Consider the following 24,523-nt stretch of genomic DNA (forward strand, 5'->3'; position numbering starts at 1 on the left):
CGTCAGACTGGCAATCTCTGTAATGTCTGTTAGTTTCTTAGTGTGTAGTCAAATAATGAATTATTTTTAATTGTATAATCTCGCAGTATTTCTTTTTAATTGTAATAAATGAGTAATATTCTTCCTTTGGTGAAAGTTTTATTGTGTAGTAATGAATCAAAATCTCAAACTATTATTACCGCACTTAAATTGGTAAACTGTTGAAGTTCCTAACTCGCTGACTATCTTTTGAAACATATAATACTGCATTTATATTGAAACATTTGGAAATTAATATTCATTAAATAAAATACACAATCGTCGGACCTTGTACTTACACTTACTACTTACCTGCTTACTTACACATACGTTATTTGATGGGCGCCAGCTACAACTCAGCGCAGCAATAATAGAATGAGAATCTTGACTATCTCTAGGGTGTGGGGTAATAAGGTTCCTTTTGACAATGTACCATATAATTTCTGGGAAAAGGAGATTGGCGTTCGGTTTCCCCATTAAATTTGAGGTTAAGAAATTTTACTGTTTAAATTAAACGAAAGATTAATTTGATAGAACAAAATATAATCTTGAAATTGTGTATAAAAATTAGTAAGTCTTGTTGCGATAAAACAGATGTGAATATAAAATTATGACATTGCAACTGAAAGAATCTAGGCATGAATTTGAATTCTTCTTGACCGGACATTTAACAGTTTATACGAGATATATCCCTCACTGGTTCACTTGACTGTACCTTCAACACTTTGAGTGTAATTACGACGTATTCCTTAGATCTGGTGTTTACTGTAGATGTTACACGCCTAATTTGGTGATGTATCCATGTGACTGCTTCTTCTCCATATCATATGACTTCTTTGTAAGTCTGTATGGCAGGGCCTCTCAAACGCCCAAAATCTCACGCGTGCAGAGCGAGGCGCAAGAGCTCCGTGCACTGTGCATCGGTGCCGTTCGGTATGGCTCGGATCAACGCTTCGTCTCTGGGCTACTCGGCTATGCTCGGCTCTACTCGGCTATACTCGGCTCAACTCAGCCAGGATTTGGAGCGCTACGGCGCAAGGGGGGGCAGAGGGAGACAGGCGGAGCGAGCGAGACAGGCGTGGGGAAAGAGAGACAGCGCTATTGCTCCAAATCGAGGAGTGGGGGTCTGCACTCTGGTCAACCAAGCCAAGTCGTCTTTTGCACAGTGCATGCACCACGCGCATGCACCCTGAGAGGCCCTGCTGTATGGTATGACTCCATTGCAAGTGTATCCTTCTGACTCCATCATGTTCACCATCCACTTATTCTGTCTTCACCTTCCGTTTAACTAATGACTCCCGTTAACTGACTGAGGCTACTCCATCTCGTTCATTAATGGCCAACTGTGCCTCTCCTTCCAGTAGAATGACTGACGCTACAAGATACAGCCACCTTTTATAGACGTTAGGTTGACGCACCTACGTAACCTCCAGAAATAACTATAACCTACTCCCACCTCGCGACAAGTGTTACCTACAATGGTGAAATAGCCCGGAGCGGCCAGGGATACTCAAAGAAACTGAGCTCATTGCTAAATGCTCACGATGATGTAGCCAGGACGTAGCGATGACTTGGCAGAAACGCCAGCAGTATTGCACAATGTAGCAATGTCACATCCACATCTGACATACAGCAACTCTTTACTGTACATGTACTTAGTATTAATCTACACACACGTGTATATACATACATTTAACTACAATCACGCAGGCGACAAGCATTGCAGAATTTAATTGAATAAGAATGAGAATATAATAATAGTAATCTCACAGATAAAATAATGATACAACAACAATAATAATAATAATAATAATAATAATAATAATAATAATAATAATAATGTTATTGGATTTACGTCCCACTTACTACTGTTACGGTTTTCGGAGATGCCGAGGTGCCGTAATTTAGTCGCGGAGGAGTTCTTTTACGTGTCATTAAATGTACCGACAATAGGCTGACGTATTTGAGCACCTTCACATACCACCAGACTGAGCCAGGATCAAACATCCCAAGTTGGAGTCAGAAGGCCAGTGCCTCAACCGTCTGAGACACTCAGCCTAGCTTCAGGTTTGATGTATAACCCCCGCCTCATCCTCCCCCACCCCACCTCGTCCACTATATCCCACAAGCCCAGGTACTGTTTGGTGTCTGTATACTTTTTTGCCCCCCACTTTTAATTCCCAATCGCCGCTACTGGTCCAGGCACTCGGAGGAGATAGAACATGCTCAAATAGGATATGGGAGCGGTCAGGTGGCGGTGTTGTGTAGTGTGCATTTGACTGGCATCCAGTTGAGTGTTCTTGCTATGTAGCATTGAAACGAAGAGTGTCGATTTCACCGCTGTAAAGCATGTTTTCAAAATGCGATCAACGTTTGTGGATTATAATCGAGGTTTCCCGTGACAAAAATGCATCAGAATGTTATCGAAGATTACGTGAAGTCGGTGGCGAGAATGCATTGCCGAGTAGGACGGTTGCATTGGTGGGTCAAGGAGTTTCGTACGGGTTTGAATGAGAATGCGGATTTGCACCGCACAGGTCGGCCGTCCATTCCTCAAGATGAGATAGAGATCGTCACTGGTCTCGTTTCCGTTAACCATCGATGGACTGTCTGGGAATTATCTGTCGCAGTTTGTCTGTCATCAAACGGTGTGGCACATACTGGCGAATTGTCTTAGTTTGAGGAGAATTACTTCCGTTGGGTTCTACAACAATTCACCGACGTACAGAAATGGAACCGGTATTCACTGGCTGGTATCCACCTGGACAAATACCGCAACGAAGGAGACGAATTTCTGCACGTCGCCATTGATGAGACGTGGGCATGACGCAGGTTCGCTACGTCCACAGATATTGAGACAGGAATGCAGTCAGGTGAAGCGTCTGCTGATTGTGGCATAGGACTACGAGCGCGTTATGCTTAGGGCCTTAATACACAGGGCAGCCAGGTCGAGGGCCATGGCTCCCGATCTGTCTTGAGCCGAGCGACTGGTGGAGCAGCCAGACAGTTCCATGTTGCTCAGTGTCTGTTTGACCAGTGATGAAGACACGAGTGTTCGTGAGTTCGATTATTAAGTTAGTTTATTAATTGACTAGTCGAGATGAGTGGTGAATATATGCTTCTCCTTGTACTAGTGATGAAGAAGAGGAGGAGAAGGAAAAGAAAGATGCATGTGTATCCTATTCTATCTTTAAGACAATCTAAAGGGTTCTACTATACTCTCAGATTTGTGCAGACAAGTTCTTCAATATTAGTTGCGAATGTCTAAATCTTCAATACTACTGTTCCAAATCGAAGGGCGTCTTTCTGTTTCACAGATGAAAACTTTTGAGTCTATGAACGTTTGACACTCTTTCTAAAGCTGTTTGTTTCTTCTTTTGTCCTTTCTCTGCACTTCCAGTAGCGCTTATTTTATCCACAGCGCACTTCCACTTGCCGTCAAGAAAACAGTGCACAGTAGCACGTGGCTATACGTAACTAAACTGTGGCTGCCTTGTGTAATAAGCCCCATATATTTCAACACCCGGCCACCACCAGTGGTCGCCAGATTGGTTGCCGGGTAGAGAAGCCTCAACGTCAACAGAGTGTGGTTGACTCGTGTAATAACATCTATAACAGTCCATGCCCGATGAGTGGCTGCGCGACTTGGCTGCCCTGTGTAATAAGGCCCTTACGCATGCTGCGTCTGAGGGACAAAACGTCTACAGTGACTGCTGTTGCCAATTTCTGGAGCGACATCTGCGTCCGGCTAGGTGGCGCAAACATCCACGTTCATTGCGAGACCATCGGCCTATCGTGTTGAATGACAACGCACGTTATCATCTCGAAAAACAATGCTAATCTCTTATTACAACGGTGGCGTTGGGAGGTCTTGGAACACCCTCCGTTCTCACCAGATATGAGTCCTTGCGACTTCGATCTGTTTCCGAAGTTGAAGCAACCCCTCCGAGGCCGCCCATTTCCTGACGTGGCATTCGTACTCTTCGCAGCGGAGTGCTCCGTCGCTATCATAAACAGAGAACGCCTTGCCAACGGTCCCCAAAGGCTTTCCCGACATTTGTCAAAAAGTAATGGACTTAGCGGGTGACCACATTGTCATGCAATTGTATTTGTTAGTTTATTGAATGTTGCGTTCTATCAATATTGCCATTACTTTATTTTCAGCCCTCGTTTTTTATCACGTCATGTCTGTGTTGGTTACTTGTTTATCCCTAAGATAAAAACATTCAGCCTACTTTTATTTAGTTGAGTCTTTGTTGATCCCTCTTGGTAGTTTGAATTGTACAAAACTTTTGTCATCGGTTCATTTTTATTTTACCCATTATCGTGGTATTCCTTTGCACCATCTCGAATGAATTAACTGTTGTAGCGAAAATCCCTTCACTTTTAGTTCAGTAGGCTACTTGATTAGGGCTGTGTTCTACTCGACTACTCTTTTTCATGTAAATTAATGTATTGAATGAATGGATAAATGAATGTGGTATATCGTGTAGAATCCGTTAAAAAAAGATTTCCCATACGGTTCTCTCAAGAAAGTTACCAGAACAGTATGTCCTCCATGCAGTCAAATTATGAAATAGACTTCAGGTTACCGAGCTCGATAGCTGCAGTCGCTTAAGTGCGGCCAGTATCCAGCAATCGGGAGATAGTAGGTTCGAATCCCACTGTCGGGAGCCCTGAAGATGGTTTTCCGTGGTTTCCCCCATTTTTACACCAGGCAAATGCTGGGGCTGTACCTTAAGGCCACGGCCGCTTCCTTCCCACTCCTAGCCCTTCCCTGTTCCATCGTCGCCATACGACCTGTCTGTGTCGGTGCAACGTAAAGCAAAAAAAAAAGACTTCAGGTTGGAAATGTATTATATCTTTTTTTTCTACTAATTTATATGCTTTTAATGTTAAAACATTTCTTAACAGACAAAGTAGGGGTCCTCCTACTACGAGAAACGTAAAATTAAAAATTTTCCTCATTGTCCCGAAATTTGAAAGGATAAAGGACCCAGAAAGGTTTGAAATAGTCTTGCGTATCTTTATCAAACTAAAAAATCTCCTAAATGCAGTCCCGGAAGAACAGCGTAAAATCACTTGTTTCTTTACTTGTTTCCTTTTTATTCAAACTGTAGCCAAATTAACCTACTTTTACTATTCTTTCTCTAATGTGCCCCTTGGTTCAGTACCCTCTGGCGTTTTTTGGCTTTTTAAAAATGTCTACACCGAATGTAAGTAGTTATATGGGCTTAAGTGGAACTCTGCATTGACTCACATTAGCGCTCTTAGTGGTAGAAAAAGGCAAACTGCTAATCTAATCGTCCCGATAACGATGGAGTAAAAGATTTTCAATTTTACGAATAAATAAAGAATATATTCTCATAATTTATTATATTTTCTTTACCTAAAATTCGTAGGTCATATCCATAGGATGTTTTCAAAATTGAGTTGCTTGCTTGAAGGGCTAGAACTGTGGATATTTGTTCCTATAGTAAAAAGTTTCTCGCCTAAATTGTCAGAGATTATAAATTTTACTGAGATAAAAATGGGGAAATCTTATATTTTGAAGCTTCAAAATATAAAATAAAGTATTAGAGAAGGACATTTCAGTTTGAGTAAATTTGAACTTAAATTGTTTCTGAAGTATTTAAAAAAAATTGCTTTACGTCGCATGGACACAGATAGGTCTTGTGGTGACGGTTGGTTAGTAAGCGACCGTGACCTTGATTAAGCTACAGCTTGCTGTGAAACGAAAGAAAACAAATTTCAGGGTTGCCGACAGTAGGGTACGAACTCTGCATTTCCTGAATGGAAGCTGACGTCTCTGAGATCATTAATTTAAGATGCTGTATTTTCAAAATTCACTGTATTTAAAATGTTTTTGAAGTGTTCTGTTACCTATTGCTTATATTCTTCTTTCTAATTTCTTCTTCCCGCTTCGGAATCTGTGTTGGGCTTAGAGCATGGTAGTCGGAAGGTTGAGGCCACTCCTACTTGTAACTCATAAGTTTGCGTCACCAGTCCATAGAGCAGTTCCATGTATGTCTCCTTATCACACATTATCTAATGAATCTAAAAATAATCTTAAAATAACCGAACAGATTAGCTCACTGCGTCCGCTATGCTGGCGTAGCAGGGGGAGAGGTGATACTCTTACGTGGCGCGTTCAAGGTGGCGAATAGAGGGGCCTAACCGGCTTGCCGGCGGACTTGAGGGAAATAAAATACCTCTCTCGGACCAAATACACAACCCCCTGGGGTAGGGGGAGGCAGACTAAGAATTCAACCACGGTATCCCCTGCCTGTCGTAAGAGGCGACTAAAAGGGGCGACCAAGGGATGATCAAATTAGAACCATGAAACCACTTGTGATTAGTACCACCACGCGGGGAACGCAATGGGTCGCTTTTACTTGCGCGTAGTACCACTGTTAGGTACCAAATAGGTTTGTAGCAAACGAGGGATCGGTGGCTTTTACGGTACCTGTGATTAGTAGCACTACATGAGCGACACCATGGGATGAGAGAGAACCCATGGTTCTGGCTTGCCTATGATTACTACCCACTATATGAGGAACACAAAGGGATAGTAAGAGTCCCTGTGTGTAGTACCCTTATGTGATGAACACCATATGTTTGCGTTGCCTGTAAATGGCGCCGCAACGTGCGAAACAGCATAGGTCTGTAATACATGTGCGAATTTCATTACCTGTGAGCAGTACCAAAATGTGTGGAATACCGCGAATCTACGCTACTCTTGATTAGTACCGCAACATGACAAATACCATGGTTCTACTTTCCTAACGATCAGTACCGTTATGAGGGGCCGATTACTTGGATTTTGGACCCCCTTTAGACTGCAAGCATCATCGATTCAGTGTTATGCTATAGCAGCAGTCCCTTGGTCTGTAATTCGATTGTTTTAAGTCAGTTTCTGTGAGTGTAAGGCATTGCGGGTCGCATCCACTGATTGTTTCAAATTCATCTCCATCCATTCAATCTTCGTCCTCACGTTTTGAATTCTGGTCCGTGGAGAATTTTGGACTTTTAATTTGTCATTCCATTTCGTCTCATTTCGTACCATTAGGGGCCGATGACCTCGATGTTAGGCCCCTTTAAACAACAAGCATCATCAAAGCAAAGGCGGGACAGGTTTATCTTCGGGTACTCCGGTTTTCCGTGTCATATTTCATTCAAGCAACACTCCAATTGCATTTCATCAGTCATTTATTATCACTGCCCCAGAGGAGTGCGACAGGCTTTGCCAGTCCGCACAATTCTTAGCCTCGCCGCTAGATGGGGGCTTCATTCATTCCATTCCTGACCCGGTCGAATGACTGGAAACAGGCTGTGGATTTTCATTTCATTTCTGGGAGTGAAAACTGGGTGAGCTCAGGAGATAAAATTCATAAGCTAGAAATAACAGACATGAAAACAGCGAGGATGATCGCTGGTATAAAGTGGGAACAATGGCAGGAGGGTATTGGAGATAAAGGCTAAGTTAGGAATTAACTCGATGGATGAATCTGTACTCATAACCCGTGCCTGTGGTGGGGTCGTGCGAGATGAATAAAGGAGGGTAGGTTACCTAGGAGAATAATGGACTCTGTTATGGAGGATAAGAGAAGTAGAGGGACACAAAGACGAGGATGTTAGACTCTATAGGTTTTTTATCATAGAATTCCGAAAAAAAAAGATGGATGGATAATGGATGGTCTTTATTGTTGGGGAAGTTAGGTTTCTGGGCCTGTTCTTACACTTGACCGTTTCAGAATTTTACTAAATTGCTATCAAATTAACATTACAGTATTATTATTATTATTATTATTATTATTATTATTATTATTATTATTATTATTATTATTATTATTATTATTCTCTTATACGTAACCTAGGAACAAAATTTCAAGCTCGCTACTGTCAAAGAATTTCATTGCAGTTTCGTGCTTACCACAATATAGATCAGTTTCGCCTCAAGCTGATTTTGTACCTAGCGAGTTTTCTGCGTAGCTGTGAGATTGCTTTCGAGACATGGTGGGTTCGAATCCCTGAAAGTTGTTTCCATTTATACCAAGGAAATGCTGGGGTTGTGTCTTAAGGTCACGGTCGCTTACTTCTCAAAGCTGGACCTTCCCCATCCCTGAACGTGTTCGTGTATCCTAAAACCAATAGCAGACATAAATTGATGATAGTCGTATTTTGTCTTTTCAGTTCTCACCCCGAAGGCTGGGTAGATCCTCATCAGTTCCACCATAGCGTAGGCATCATTGAAGAGGCGTACTAAGTAAATGAACGAGGTATTTTCTTCGTTGCTTTCCTCACCGAACCAAGCCCACTGAAATGCAAGCACCAACCGACCCTATGAGCAAGATTTTCACACGATTCATAGCAGGGACTGGCTGCATAAGGAATTAATTTACTAGCCTTGCTCGTACCTCAATAATTTTCATATTGTCAAAGCCAAGGATAAGATTGAGACAGATCCATGAAACTAACAAAATTGTTCTAGCCTATACCAGAAGAGATAGTGCACTGTAAACACTAGGTCTGACCGAGCGAGTTAGCCGTGCGGTTAGAGGTGCGCAGCTGTGAACTTTCATTCGGGAGGTAATGGGTTCGAACCGCACTGTTGGCAGCCCTGAAGATGGTTTTCCGCGGTTTCCCATTCTCACACCAGGTGAATACTGGGGCTGTACCTTAAGGCCACGGCCGCTTTCTCCTAACTCGTAGCACTTTCCTATCCCATCGTTGCCATAAGACCTATCTGTGTCGGTGCGACGTAAAGCCAATTGTAAAAACGAGACAAAAAACAACTACTAGGTCTAGCCAGCAACGGCATAAATGGACTCATATCTCCTAATTTTTAGATCGAAGATGTGTGCCACCTATTGATCATGTATTTTGCATTCTGATTGTTTACTTAAGGCCAATAAATCCTGGCGCTTATCATCCTTAATCGTTTGCTTGTTGGTAGGAGACTTCATCAGTGTGTGTTACAGGAAGAGGTTCTTTTATCTCTGTGAATGCGGTCGGGGTATTCGCTTACGACACACAGATAAACAACTGCTAAGTTCGCAACATATAACCTCACACGACACAAGAGATATGTACTATACATATTAGCAAACAATGCTGTACTATAATTAACGCGTCTATACTTATCATTTTATTTATTGTTTCAGGAGCTTCCGGGGATCTAGACTACAGTTGCAGTTTAGTTTTCAGTGACAAGAAGCGTTCAACCCTCCGGTAAGTTTATTTAAATATTTTTGTAGTGGACGCACGTTATTTATAAAAACATCATTGGTAAAGGATGGCGAATTTTGAAACCCTTCATGTTCTCCCCAGTGAAGTTATGGAATTAACTAATTCAGGTTGATTTACTACTTTTAAGTGTGATGTATATTTATTTTATTTAATCGTCCATCCCAATTTGGTTTTAACACAAGGATCCGAAATTCAGTTCAAATGAAATTTATTGAACACATACATTTTAAGGAAAAAGTCGTCCCTGTTCTTTAAGACAAAATCCTCAATTTTTTTATACATACCCTGTGGGTGGGGGGAGGGGTTGCCTGGCCGAGGTGGTAAAGGCGTGCTCGGTTCGCTCGGAAAGACGTGGGTTCGAATCCCCGTCAGAAGTCGTAAAATTTAAGAAACGAGATTTCCACTTCCGGAGGTGCATATGGCCCTGAGGTTCACTCAGCCTACACCAAAAATGAGTACCAGGTTAATTCCTGGGGGCAAAGGCGGCCGGGCGTAGAGCTAACCACTCTACCCCATCAAGTGCCGAGGTTAACAATGGTGGAAGCCTTTACGTTCCACTCCTCCAAGGGCTTTCATGGCCTGTACGGAGGTTACTTTGCTTTTGTGGGTGGGGGACGCAGGCGAAGAATACACCCACGGTATCGCCTGCCTGTCGTAAGAGGCGACTAAAAGGGGCGACCAAGGGATGATTTAATTAGATCCATGAGACTACTTGTAATTAGTACGATCACGCGAGGAACACCATGGAAAGTCTTTACTTGAGAGTTGGAAACAATATAACTTAATCGTTATTCTTGGATACCTCACCAAATGCCCAGAGCATTCCTTCAATCAATTGAACGTTGTGGACGTTTAACTAGGGCATTCGTTGTTCTACTGCACAATATATACAGCCGAACATGTACATAATGCCGTATTTACATGTATGTGTAGGCCTACACAACGAAACCATATTGTAACGTAAACTAAGGAACGTGTGGACACAGGTCCTTATGAACCACAGTCCGCTTCCATGGCTAAATGGTTAGCGTACTGGCCTTTGGTCACAGGGGTCGCGGGTTCGATACGCGGCAGGGTCGCAAATTTTAACCATCATTGGTTAATTTTGCCGACACGGGGGCTGGTTGTGTGCATTGTCTTCATCATCATTTCATCATTATGACGCGCAGGGCGCCTACGGGTGTCAAATCGAAAGACTTCCATCTGGCGACCCGAACATATCCTCGGACACTCCCGACACTAAAAGCCACACGCCATTTCATTTTACTGGCGCACAGTGTGAAATTGTGGAGATCAGGTGGGACAAAAGTACATTTTCGACTAATCTATTTATATTATAAAGGGCATTATTGTACGCTCGTGACTATACAAAGAATACCGGACCGCAAAGCTTTTAAAGCTGTGTGTGGTATATTTGATCTCTACAATATTGTGTGAACATTGCGCCCCTTACCGAACCTTGCGTCTCGCAGTGGCAATTGTCTATTTTTAATGTCTATTTTTAATGTGAAATAGGGATACAGCTAGAGTGTAATCTTTCTTTCTTAATCTGTTTATCCTCCAGGGTTGGTTTCTCCCTCGGACTCAGCCAGAGATCCCACCTCTACCGCCTCAAGGGCAGTGTCCTGGAGCGTGAGACATTGGGTCGGGGGATACAACTGGGGAGAATGACCAGTACCTTGCCCAGGCGGCCTGACCTGCTATGCTGAACAGGGGCCTTGGTGGGGGATGGGAAGATTGGAAGGGATAGACAAGGAAGAGGGAAGGAAGCCTACAATGAATAGTTAAATTATGTTCCTAATCTTCACTCCGTATCTCAGGTTAACAAAGGCTAACCTACTGGGCGATATAATGCAAATATGCAAACTCATATCCTCATCCAGAGGTGGTGCAACTCCTTTCGGGAAAACCCCCATTGCAGGTGAGTTGCATGTACCATTTCAATCACATACTAGCCTTCCTGACATTCTAAAATTTCTGGCGGTACCGAGATTCGAACCCAGGCTTCCAAGGTTGGGAGTTAATAAAGCTACCCGTTACGCTACAGAGGCGCTGTAATGAACGAGCCCAACTAAATATAGACAAAGGAGGATAAGAAGAATGTCATTGTGTGACAAACTAAACGAATTACATTTCGAAATAAATATGTTACGGTCTTACAGTCGCGTGTTTCACGTTATGGTCATCATTTACGTAGCTGTTGTAATAGTGCTTAATGATTGAAGTATTTATTCCGACTGCTCGGCAGCGGGTCGCAGTTACGGCGAGGCTGATGAGTTACGGATCGTGACGTCACAGTGGAGACTCGAGTACTTCGCACGGGTTACTCGGCGAGGCTTGGACTCGCCAGACTCGATTCTCGCGAGTCCAAGCGTCACTCGCGCACATCACTACCAAGCAGTGGGACTGAAAGCAAGTGAAGATGTCAGTGTGGTCTAAAGGTGAATATCGCGCAGTTATTCGCACTTTCCTAGTGCCCTTTGTATAGAGATCTTAAAAAGGCTTTTGGCACAACTGATCATAAAATTCTATTAGGTAAATTAGAAGTAGCAGGCATTAGAGGTATTGCATTGGATTGGATTGGTTTGTTGATTACCTCTTTAATAGGGAGCAGTTTGTAACATGTAATAATATTCTAGAGTAATGTAAAGGTGATCTCAATTGGTGGTCCTCAGGGTTCTGTTCTGGGCCTTTATTGTTTCTTATCTTCATAAATGATATTGGTCACTTTAAGTGGAAGACTATCCATTTATGCTGACGACACTAATATTTTAATGCAGGTTCTAGCAATCATGAACTAGAACAAAATTGCAACATTACTTGAAACACGGCTTCATTCCAACCAATTAACTATAAATCTAACTAAAAAAATTACGTATTTTTTCACAAACCTTTATATGTATTAAATTTGGATAAACATCTGCTTTTCTTCAATCATAGAGTAATGAGAGTGCAGAGCACTAAATTCTTATGACTAATTATAGATGAAAATCTGTCGTGGAGTAATCACGTGGAGACTATTTGTAATAAAATTATCCCTGTAATTGGTATTCTCAATAGATTGAGATATAAATTTTCTCGTGGTTGTTGAGGGGTATTTACTATGAAATGAAATGGCGTATGGCTTTTAGCGCTGGGAGATCCCAGGAGGGGTTCCGCTCACCAGGTGCAGGTCTTTTGATTTGGCTCCCGTAGGCGACCTGCGAGTCGTGATGAGGATGACATGATGATGAAGACAACGCGTAAACTCAGCCCCGTGCTAGGGAAATAAACCAATGATGGTTAAAATTCCCGACCCTGCCGGGAATCGAACCCGGGACCCCTGTGACCAAAGGCCAGCCATGGAGCCTGACGGTATTTACTCTGCTCTTATTGAAAACCATATCTCTTATGATACATGTCCTGGCATGCTGTAGTAAAGCATGTTTGGAAAGGTAGAGGTCCTTAGGAAGAGAGCACTAAAAATAATTTTCAAACTGCCCATTCTGACACAGACTAAAGATCTGTATAAACATTGTAATATATTATCACTTCCAAACCTCCGCATAAAGGCTTCTATAATTATGATCTATAACATTCGAAACAAATTAGTCCTCTCAAACACATCAATAATTACTAATTCAGATTCATAATTATGAAACAAGAATTATTTATTGATACTCGCTACAGTCAGATTCAGTCTGGTCAAAATTCTCTTTGACACTTGTCTATAACTATGTATAACTCGCTTCCAAAATTATATAAAAATTTTACCAACTTCACTATTTTCAAGAGTAATGTAACTAAATACTTAAGGTAGGATGGCAATTATGTTTAGGAAGCTTTGTCCTATCTTATCTATTACATCATGTTAAATTATTTATATTTACTGTATTTTATTTTGTAATTACATTTTGAATATAGCCGCCATTATAATTTATTTTTATTGCACCAAGAAGAGGCTTGGCTCAGGTGCCTAAATTGAAATTACATTTTTTAAAAAACTTGCGTGAGGAACATCATGGATCTAACCGGCGACCGTGTTTAGTCTCACTTTTATTGAGTATATAGTATTCAGCTTGATTTCATAGACATTCCTACAAGTTGCTCCAGACAGCACTTGTGACCGTAGCCATCATCGACATTGTCACAACCCTCCCTGACGTCTTAGGTCACTGGCCGTAAAAGACACTGTATTGGTCTCAGGCACAGCAGCATTCGCTTCAACCTGGCCAAGATCTTGGATAATTGCAGTCTGGTTGGCCATGAACAAGTCTACAGCGTCTCCACTGCTCGCTGCACTCGTCGAATAGAAACCATCACCTCCGACGAAAAAGCCAAAGGGAGTATATAATCAACGCAAACGCCAGATTTGAGACTGATTCAACACAGCCTGTACAAGTCGACAAAGACAAAAGCAACCCGTGTATCCCCTACTCTCTTCATAAATACCACCTCAAGAACCGTAGGACAGATCGAGTTGGCACTGCGATTAGGGGCGCGCAGCTGTGAGCTTGCATTCGGGAAATAGTGGGTACGAACCTCACTGTCGGCACCCATGAAGATAGTTTTCCGTTTTCTTCCATTCTCACACCAGGAAAATGCTGGGGCCACGGCCGCTTTCTTCCCACTCCAAACCCTTTCCTATCCCATTGTCGCCGTAAGACCTATCTGGGTCGAATAAAACATCCACGGTATCCCCTGCCTGTTGTGAGAAGCGACTAAAAGGGGTGACCAAGGGATGATTGAATTAGAACCATAAAACTACTTTTCATTCGTACCATTATGCGGGGAACACCATGGGTTGCCTGTACTTGCGAGTAGTACCACTAAATTAGGTACGAAATAGGTTTGTGATTAGTAGCAGTAAAGAGACTGGCCTGGGGGTTTCCAGTACCCGTGAGTTGTACCGCTATATGAGCGACACTGTCGGTCTGCGTTGCCTGTGATGTGAGGTACACCACGGGAATACCGGCGCCCGTGATTAGTACACCTAGGTGAGGAGCCTCATCGGTTTGCGTTGGCTGTGAGTGGCGCCATTGTGTGAGAAACACCATAGGTCTGTGTTCCGGCTACTTCGTACAATACTTGTGAGTAGTACCATCTTGTGTGGAACACCGTGAGTCTTCGCTACTTTTGATTAGTAACCCAACATGACATATACCATGGTTCTACTTTACTCGCAACATGTACCATTCGGTGGGGCCTTAGACATGGATTTTGCACCCCTTTAGGCATCAAGCATCATTGTGCTTTATAAGTGGTCCCTTGGTCAGTAATACTATTATTTACGATCTCTTTAAGTCTGATCCACTGTTTTTTGTTTTGTTTTTTGTTGGGTTCATGTCCATCCATTCATTCTTCATGACTTATTTTATTTTGGTCAGTGGATGAATTTGCACTTTTTGTTTTCATTTCGTACCATTAGGGGCCGATGACATCGCTGTTAGGCCCCTTTAAACAAGCATCATCAACCTATCTGGGTCGGTGCGACGTAAGCCAATTGTAAAGAAAAAAGGACAAAATGAGGACCCAAGGTCTTCTTCAGGCTGACTCCCACTGGGAAGGCACCTCCCCCCTCCCCCTTCACGGAAGACACTCTCAGCAGCTGTGCTTCAGTTACAGTTATTTTCAGTAATGATGGTATTTTGTAATCTACGTGACTCCATGGATCTTTGGAATAAAGTTCGGGGTTGGTTAGTAAAGGATTAATATCGAGAGGTCCAGAGAAGGAACCCGGTTTTGAAGTCTGAGAATACCCCGCACCTTTCCCGGCGGTGCTTTGCACAACTCCAGCAGGTTGTCTCCAGTACTGTGGGCAGGGGCTTCCTTTGGACCAGAATGGTTTACCAGCAACAGAATCAGCTTATGAGTCTTCTGTTCCTCAATTCTCTACCGTCGGCAGGGCATAGTGGCGTTCATGGTTTTTCCTGTCCTGATTTTCTTTCTCCATATCTGGCTATCTTTCGCCATAAGGGCAGAAATAGCACGGCTGTTTTTTACCAGTAATTAGTACTATTACGAGGGGCTGGTGACGTGAAATTTGAACCCCTTTGGACAAGCATCATCCCAGAAAATAAGGCATTGTGAATCGGATCCACTGATTGTTTTGGATTCATGTTCATTTTTTCATCACTATTCGTTTTAGATTCTAGTTAGTTAGAAGTTTTAATTATCGTTTCATTTTGTTGCACCTCGTATCATTAGAGGCCGATGACTTAGCTGCTCGGTTCCTTTAAACAACAAACATACTATTCCTAGTCTAGTTCTTCCATCACGGACACAGTAGTTCGGTGTTCAGTCCAAGAAATTCGGAGAACACGTCGGTAAACCCACATCTTGAAGCTGTTTTGTCCTTATCTGCCTGTTCGATCGTCAAGGTCTCAGCTGCATAGCTGGCAGTGGGGAATGTGAGAGTGAGCTAATTGCAGTTTTGTGTTCTTTGTAACACTCCCATCTCTTGCATCTTCATGGGTCTCCTTCTCTGCTCCATTCTCTTCACATGTCCATATAATCTTAGCCTCAAGTTCCTCTATCCTATCCTGCACTACTCTGACCTCATTTCTTATTCATCTGTGTTATTCCTTACCATATCCTGCTCAGCTTTCTGGTGGCTGCTGTGGCCATGGCGGTCGTTCTTCTCCTGATTTCATCGGAACACTCTAGAAATCATGGAACACAAGTAGACACGTTTCTGGACGACTTCACAGCCCGAGTCTACTAAACTCTTATATCCAGAAAACCACATACGCCGTTGAGTCTTTAAGACAGTTTGCAAATAAAAATGAGCAGAGGCTTACAATTGAATAACAAGGGAAAGTTCTCAACAGCCTTAATGGAAGGGCCGGAAAAAAATATTCCTTCTGGATGCTCCCAGAGGCACTGGTAAAACGTTTCTTCTCAATTCGATTTTGGAACGATGTAGAAGTGGGGGGAGAGGGAGTTTGGCTGCAGTATCTTCGGAAATCACTGCCAACCTCTTGACAGGAGGAAGAACAGCCCATTGAATATTTAAGATTCCGATAGATGCAGACGGGATGAAAACATCAGTGTGCTCCCTTTCACGACATAGTGCAATGGCATGGGCTCTTCCGGAAAGCAACCCGATTGTTTGGGATGAATGCACCATGGCCAACAAAAAGGGGATCGAGGTCACGGAACGAACATTGAAAGATGTTAGGACTGATTTAGTAATGGATGGTATAACCGTACTTTTTGCGGGCGATTTTTCGTCGGGTAACAGAGAACTAGAGTGGTTCAAGTTGAGGCGGCGCTGAAAAGGTCCTTTCTAGAATAACTTGTAGTGCGGCTACGTCAACCATCTTAAGGCCATCACGCCATATGTGGTATGTGCCGACCGTTGGATGCAAGAAATATTCAGATCTTGACAGACGTTCTGTTGCTGAGTTCAGATCGTAGAAAATAGACTAACCTACAATGGAAGTAATTAACAGGAAAGGTTCTTCTTTCTCACACTTCTTTGAATTATGTTCTGAAAAAAAATATCTCACGAGACAGTACTAGCGTTTCGTAAGATACTTTCGTAGTGTTCCGGACCAGTGACCCATAAACCATTGAAGGTTGTGCCTTACGATAATTGAATTAGCTCTGTTGACATGCAGACAATGGAATAGAGTTGCATAAAACATGAACATAACATGTCCCAGAACAATCATCATACATTACTTTAGACCATCAGACCTGTTTTGAGTCTGAGCGTCAAAATATTATTACAGTGTACTGCAGAAGCAGGGAGATCGGAATTAAACTAGGAATAAGAATGCGCCGGCATGGGTTAAGATAGACCAATAATTCGTAGATTAAAACCAGATTATCCTCTGTAGGTGGCCCCGGTAAAATAACGCCAACGATATCCCCTGCCTGTCGTAAGAGGCGATTAGAAGGGGCCCCAGTGACTCCCAACTTGGGAGCATGGGTTAGCGACCACGGGCTACTTAGCTGAGTCCTGACATTGCTTCCACTTGTTCCAGTTTCCTCACTTTCGTCTATATTATCCGGCCTCCCTTGGTCAACTGTAGTTCTTTTTTGACCCCGACGGTATGAGGCTGCGAGTCCTAGGGAGTTTGTAATGTTCACGCTCTTCGTGGCCCTTGTCTTCTATTGGCCGATACCTTCATTTTTTAAATGTCGGGGCCCTTCCATTTTTTTCTCTCTGTTTATATAGAGGATGGTTGCCTACTTGTACTTCTTAAAACAATCACCACCGCCACTTAAAATCAGATTTGATGCCGCTTCTAATAGACTGTAGCCATGACAACAGAATGCAGGCACACGGTGACTGTTTCCAGTTCACGGGAACCACCATAATTTATGCACGCTACACCCGTAACATTAAAAGAAGCGTTTTAACAGATAGAGCTGGAGGGATCAGCAGCTGTAGTGCCATTGCATAGTGTTCACCAACCAGCGGAAAAATGTCTCTGATCTATGGGAGAGAAATTGCAACAGATGCGTTCTGGCAGTTCTTTGAAAGTGGGGGGCTGGAGGAGGGGCGGTGTCGTTCACTGCCTGTCTGGATGGTGAGAAGGGAGTAGGAGGGTGTGGTTGCCATGGAAACCCACTGCGGTTGTCATGGAGGTAAACCTGCTGGCTGGCTCGTGTTGCTTGGAGATGCCAAACCTCTCACTTCTGAGTTGCGTACAACAGAACACAGCGGTCTGAACGAACGAACAAGTGGCCCGGCAGCGAGGGGAAGGAGAAATAAATGCAGAAATGCGGCAACACGGCACTACAGTTGCTCCTCCCTCCAGCCCTATCTGTCAGAACGCTTCTTTTAATGTTACGGGTGTAGTGTGCATACGAACAACAGCCTCACTCACGAACTTCCGATACCTCTGTCGCTGGTATGGATCTCGAAACAATTCCATTACAGAAAATATAATACATAACTGTTTTGTTGTTGTTGGGCTCCTTTGTTGAGTGGGCAGAGTAGTGGTCTTCGGTTCAGAGAGTCTCAGGTTTGAATCCCGACTGGGCCGGGATTTTGACACTGTCTGGTTAATTTTTCTAGCTCGGGGGCTCTCTGCTTGTGTTATTCTTTAAATAGATCGTCATCTGCGCACAACACATCACACTACAAAGCACTACAGAAACACGCAATAGTGAATACTTCCCTTCATATAGGGTTGGCATCAGAAAGGGCAGCCGGCCGTAAAAATAGCTCAATCCAGACATTTTGCCCTCCTCAAGTAATTTTTAATTTATGTATGTATTTATGTACGTATTTATTTATTTTGACCAGTGATGGGAAGAAAAACGCAATTGGGATGAATTGCAGTTATCTGAGAAAAGAAATGAAAATCGACAGCCTGCTTCCAGCCATTCAACCGTGTCAGGAATGAAATGAAGCTCTAATGTAGCGGCGAGGATAGGAACTGTACCGGCTGACGAAACCTGTCGCTCTGCTCTGAGGCAATGATTAACTGACGGATGAAATTATATTGGTAGACCCCTGCACGGATGCGGATATCCGCGAAGTTAGTGTCTTGGCGGATACAAACTGTATGGCAGTGCGGATAACTTTGCTGATAATTTCTAAATAATGAAGTTTATTTTCACTCAGATATACTCTTGCTTCTGCTCGTGATTAGGCAACCCTTTACATTGGTATGGGGGAATAGTGATATATAAAGAGCCTTGAGACTAAAAGGCCTTAAATTTGACTTAAGCCTAACTGGCTCCTGCCCGCAGTTAATGGAAGGAAAGAAGGAACAAAGGGCAATACGTCGGTACTTGTCGCAAGAGAAAATCTCCCATAAAGCTGTGACTGTGGGGTTGTGGTGCCAGGTATCAGGCCTATTGAGTTATGTTAACAGATCTATCCGTTTTAACATCTCGGGTATAATATACTGTAGTTAAATATTTAAATTATCCGCGGATAACCATTTTTCGGATGCGGATAACCATTCGCGGATGCAGATGTTATTTTGTATATCCGCGCAGGGCTCTAGATATTGGAGTGTTACTGGAATGAAAGATCACAGCGAAAATCGGAGTACCCGGAGAAAAACCTGTCCTGCCTCCGCTTTGTCCAGCACAAATGTGACATTGAGTGACCGGGATTTGAACCACGGATTCCAGCGGTGAGAGCCCGGCGCGCTGCCGCCTGAGCCACGGAGGCACTGCACCTGAGAAATATTTTACTCAATTACGATTACAAATTACTTGTTCAACAAGTAACCAGTAAAATTACAATTACATTACAGAATGTTAGCCTTGAAGAAATCTGACATTGTTTTTCCGGATGGGAAAATAGCAATACCAAACTTTGCAAGGAAAATACATTCTTTCGTTTCAACCTGTTTGGGGTAAGTTGAATCAATAATTTCTGTGTGTGTTGTTCTTTTCTTAGTGTCCAGTATTTCTTCATTCTTTCTGATCTTCGTTTCCTCTCATCTTCCGAGATAACAGGTTAGCCTCTTAATGTAGATTTGTCTTGGAGAACCTTATATTTTCGTCTTTTTAAGAATGGCAGCAGGGCTGGTATGCGATTGAAACGGTACATGCACCTCACCTCCATTGGGGGTGCACCACCTCGGCATTGGGACACGTGTTTACTTTTTTTACTTTCCTCTTTAGTTGTTAGTTTAGCTGTTCGATTGAATAGTGAATTTTCTGAAATTTTTAATTCTACCATGACTTTTTTCAGTTTCTTTAAACTAGTTGGGTTTTGTTTTGCTGTTATGGCAGAAGTCAGACATTTGTTTACTTCATCTATTAGAGTTCAACTGGGAAGATGATCGTAAACATTTATCATTTTTCGCATAGTATCAGAGTTTAAATTTTTTTTAGACTGTTTCATTCTTGATGTGTGTTATTTTATCCTGAAATTTTGGTCCTGTGACCTTAAAATTTTCCTTCCTTTTAGCTCGAGTTTCTCCATCTGGCCTTTGAAATTCATGTTTAGTCTAGTTTTTAAAATTTTATTTTTTATTTTATACAATTTCCTTTACGTCGCACCCACACAGATAGGTTTTACGGCGACGATGGGACAGGAAAGGGTTAGGAGTGGGAGGAAAGCGGCCGTAGGTTTAATTGAAGTACAGCCCCACCGTTTGCCTGCTGTGAAAAATGGAAAACCATGGTAAACGATCTTAAGGGTTGTCGACAATGGGGTTCGAACTCACTATCTCCTGAATGCAAGCTCACAGGTGCGTGCCTCAAACCGCACGGCCAACTCGCTTGGTTGTTCAGCACAGTGGCATTACGTAGCTATCATCACCAGGTGGGACTAAAAGTGACAGCTTGGAACTTTCGAAATTACCTTTCACAATCATTTGTAATGTACGACTCTTCGGGCGAATGGTCAGCGTAGTCGCATTCGGTTGAGAGGGCCCCGGGTTCGATTCACGGCGGGAGTTTGTAACGTTCCTTGGCTCAAGAACTGGGCGTTTGTAATGTCCCCAATCCTTCCAACTCTCACACCACATTTCACTAAAAAATACACAGTTTCCCATACACGGCAGATGTCGCCCACCCTCGTCAGAGGGTCTGCCTTACAAGGGCTGAACCAGGCTAGAAATAGCCACGCGAAATTATTTTTATTTTAGTTAATGGCTTTTTAGCGATTTAAATGATTTGCCATTTACTTTACAAATGAAATAATTGGTTCTTAAAATTCTCATCGCTAAGCCTCGACGTCTTTCGAGAGACTAAATGTTTGACTTTAATGAAAAGACGTCCCACAGGGGCACTTGAACGAATACCTGTGTTTAAGAACACTGTTGGGCTAAGTATGACGTCTGTGGAAGTACTGGGGAGGTAAAAAAGTACCTCATCCATAAATGGTGAAGCTGCTGGTCCTCCTGTAGTAGAACTGAAGTAGTTTTTTTCTTCATTTTTCCCCGTTTCTGCTTCCGTCCGTGTTTCAGTTTTAATTCAAGAAGTAAATTTCATGTAATTTAATCTCTTAATCCGTTTTCCCTCCAGGGTTCGTTTTTCCCTCGGACTCAGCGAGAGATATCGCACCTCTAACGGCTCAAGGGCAGTGTCCTTGGGCGTGAGACATTTGGTCAGGGATACAACTGGGAAGGAGGACCAGTAACTCGCGCCGGCGGGGTCACCTGCTGTACTGAACAGGGGCTTTGTGGGGGGGGGGAGGGTTGGGAATACTGGAAGGGATAGAGGGAAGGAAGTGGCCGTGGCCTTAAGTTAGGTACCATCCCGGCATTTGCCAGAAGTGGAAAGCCACGAAAAACCACTTCAAGGGTGGCTGAGGAGGTAATCGAACCCCCTTTACTCAGTTGACCTTCCGAGACTGAGTGGACCCCGTTCCAACTCTCGTAACACGTCTCAAATTTCGTGGCAGATCCGGGAATCGAGCCCGGGCCTCTGAGGCTGGCAGCTATTCACACTAACCACTACACTACACAGGCGGACAGGAAGTAATTTACAAGTAAACCATTACTCTTTTTTGCAAAAAGTAACTATTACAATTAAAAATTACTAATAATATAATCGTTACAAGTAATCCTTTCACTTTCACTTTTACTCGGTTAACTTCCCAACTCTGATTTTGACAAACAGAAGGTTATTTGTGACCCAGGTACACCATACTTTTCAGATAAATTTTAAATCAAGAATGTCACGGTGGCTGGTCTACACATCGGCTCGACAGAAAAAAATTCTAACCTGTTTGTTAACTGGGGAACATCCTATAAATTAAAGAAATGTTCCAAATATTGTGACAATATCATAAACTATTCTGTAGCCTTGTTCAGAAACTATTTGTATGGAGTTCATAGCAATTGTTGAAAGTTTATCAATCAACCAGTCACCACTGATCTGCATTTAGGGCTCTAGTACCTAGTATTTTCTAATTGCAAAGAATTTGGAAATTTATTGAACATCTCCCTTGATAAATACCAATCCCTAACTCCCCTTCGTATAAACGAATATTTGTCCCAGTTTATCCTCTTGAATTCCAACTTTATCTTCATTTTGTGATCTTTCCCACTTTTATAAACACCACTAAAACGTATTCGTCCACTGTCATTTCACGTCATTTCTCCACTGACAGCTGGGAACATACCACTTAGTCGAGCAGTTCGTCTCCTTTCTCCCAAATTTTGCAACATTTTCGTAACTCTGCTCTCTAGTATTTTCTAAAACTTATCTAATTAGTAGTTCTGTGTCGCTTTGGCAAACCTCATGGTCATGCAAATACGTACATTTTATATTTTATTTAATAAAAAACGATCACTATAGAGATATTTGATAAATTTTATTTTACTTGTGAACTGTTGACCACCGGATCTGAAGCTCACAGATTCATACCCGGCTGAGGTAGTCAGCTTTGTGAAGGGGGGTGGGGGGAGAGAGCACATTCGACACTCCACGTCGTTGAATGTCTGCATGTAATATATATCTGGTGACACATTTGGTGTTCAGCCGACAAAATGAATTAAAACTCGGCCATAGATCGACAACAAAGATAAATTTCCCTGCCATCTGGTAGATGATGATGATGATGATGATGATAATGCAACCAGTCCCTGTTATGAATGGTGTAAAGATGTTGCTCATAGGGTCGCTTGGTGCGTGCTTTTCAGTGGGCTTGGCAGACTGATGTGTACCAGCAACTTTTGGTTTGGTGAAGAAAGCAACTGGAGACTATCTCACTCATTTCCCTAATATGCCTCTTCAGCGATGCCTAGGCAATCTATAACAGCTGATGGTGGAGCTGTTGAGGATCCACCCCACCTTCGGGCTGAGTACTGATGACAATCATGATGATGGTATTGAGTGGGTGGAGGCTGCTCGGTACCAGAACAAAATTGTTAATAAGTGAAAAGCCTATGTTACAATAATGGCAGATGAACAAGGCTACAAAATACGTTCCGAACTTTTCGATACTTTCGTATTCCCATGCAAGTAATTTTTCGGAGCACTCCCTTCGTATCACGTTACAGATAGGACCTCCCTTTGGACTACGACTATTTAATGAAATAACTCTTTATCAGCTGTAAACATTACGCGAGCGTTTGGTGCCACTGAAAGGTCAAGGACAACGTCAGCTGTTTGAAGTTTCGTGCCTGATAGCAGTGCTATCGCATTGGGCTTTGGCCCTCCTGCTTCACAGCTGATGAGAACGTGACGTCACTGCGTAATGAAGCCATTAGCCGCTATTACCTGAGCAACTCATTCGAAATAGTAATGAAATGGCGTGTGGCCTCCGGAGGGAACTGGTGCAGGTCTTTTGATTTGACTCCCGCAGGCGACCTGCGCATCGTAATGAAGATGAAATGAAGATGAAGACAGCACATACACCCAGTCCCCGTGCCAGGGGAATTAACGAATTATGGTTAAAATTCCCGACCCGACCGGAAATCGACCCTGAGACACCTGTGACCAAAGGCCATCACGCTAACCACTTAGCCACAAGGACTGGGGATTTATACCGTCCGGAGATCGAATCTTCGCGCTAACAGCAGCTATCCTGATTAGTTTCCTTCAAGAGAATGTTGGAGTAATGCCTTATCTCAATTCCTGTACGCCGGACATTTCGTACCACTTGACCGGCTGATTACCTGCAATGTGTCAGCTTATGACTTCAAATTTTATAGGAGAGGACATTCCGTGCCACTTGAAATACTGGTAAGTATTCAGGGTGCGTTACAACAATATTTACGTCCGCAATATGCAAGTTAGTCATTTATACGATGAAATGTTCTTTACACTAGGGGTATAGTGAGTGCTGTCAAGGCCTACGATTTACCGTTGCCGAGTTCCCGGGGACGAACAGAAATACTGCAACGCACAACTCTTTTGTGTTTGTTCTAATCTCTTGGTGGCATCAGTAGTGGAAAAATATTTTCTCGCGAAACTGGTTGATGACACCGACATTAAGTTTTGCATAGCTATAGCGCTGGTGATTTAGATTTTCACATCGATTATGTTTTAGAATAGTTTCGTTGAGAAATAATAAAATCTCTGGAAGTGGCGCTAAGAAATATAATAATAGCTGCTTATGATTAGCTGAACATGTTAGAAACCGGCTTTTTACAGAATTGTAATTAACATACCAAGTAGTTCGCTCAGTTCGTCCTGGTAATAAATACAGGGACAATAACATACAAGTTTTCGGATTCCCATCACACTTTATCCAGGCATAATGTTTATAAAAGGTTCATAAACATATTGGTATCAAAACATTCATTTGGAGTGTGCTGCTATATGGCTATGAAGGATGGACTCTCTTGAAGGAGGACGTGAAACGACTAGGGGCAGTGGAAATGTGGCTATGGAGGAAGATGAC

The 24,523-nt window shown here is 42.8% G+C and overlaps 1 protein-coding gene across 2 annotated transcripts in view; it reads left to right on the forward strand.

The window, feature by feature from the left end:
• Positions 1 to 24,523, forward strand: part of LOC136865979 (1-acyl-sn-glycerol-3-phosphate acyltransferase beta) — a 301,468-nt gene that overhangs the window by 135,199 nt on the left and 141,746 nt on the right. For both annotated transcript variants that reach the window (XM_067142562.2, XM_067142563.2), the window contains exon 2: positions 9,183 to 9,249. The gene's annotated coding sequence lies outside the window, so the exon portion shown is untranslated. The remainder of the gene's footprint in view (positions 1 to 9,182; positions 9,250 to 24,523) is intronic.

Source organism: Anabrus simplex, chromosome 3, assembly GCF_040414725.1.
Source record: "Anabrus simplex isolate iqAnaSimp1 chromosome 3, ASM4041472v1, whole genome shotgun sequence".
Taxonomy (NCBI): domain Eukaryota; kingdom Metazoa; phylum Arthropoda; class Insecta; order Orthoptera; family Tettigoniidae; genus Anabrus; species Anabrus simplex.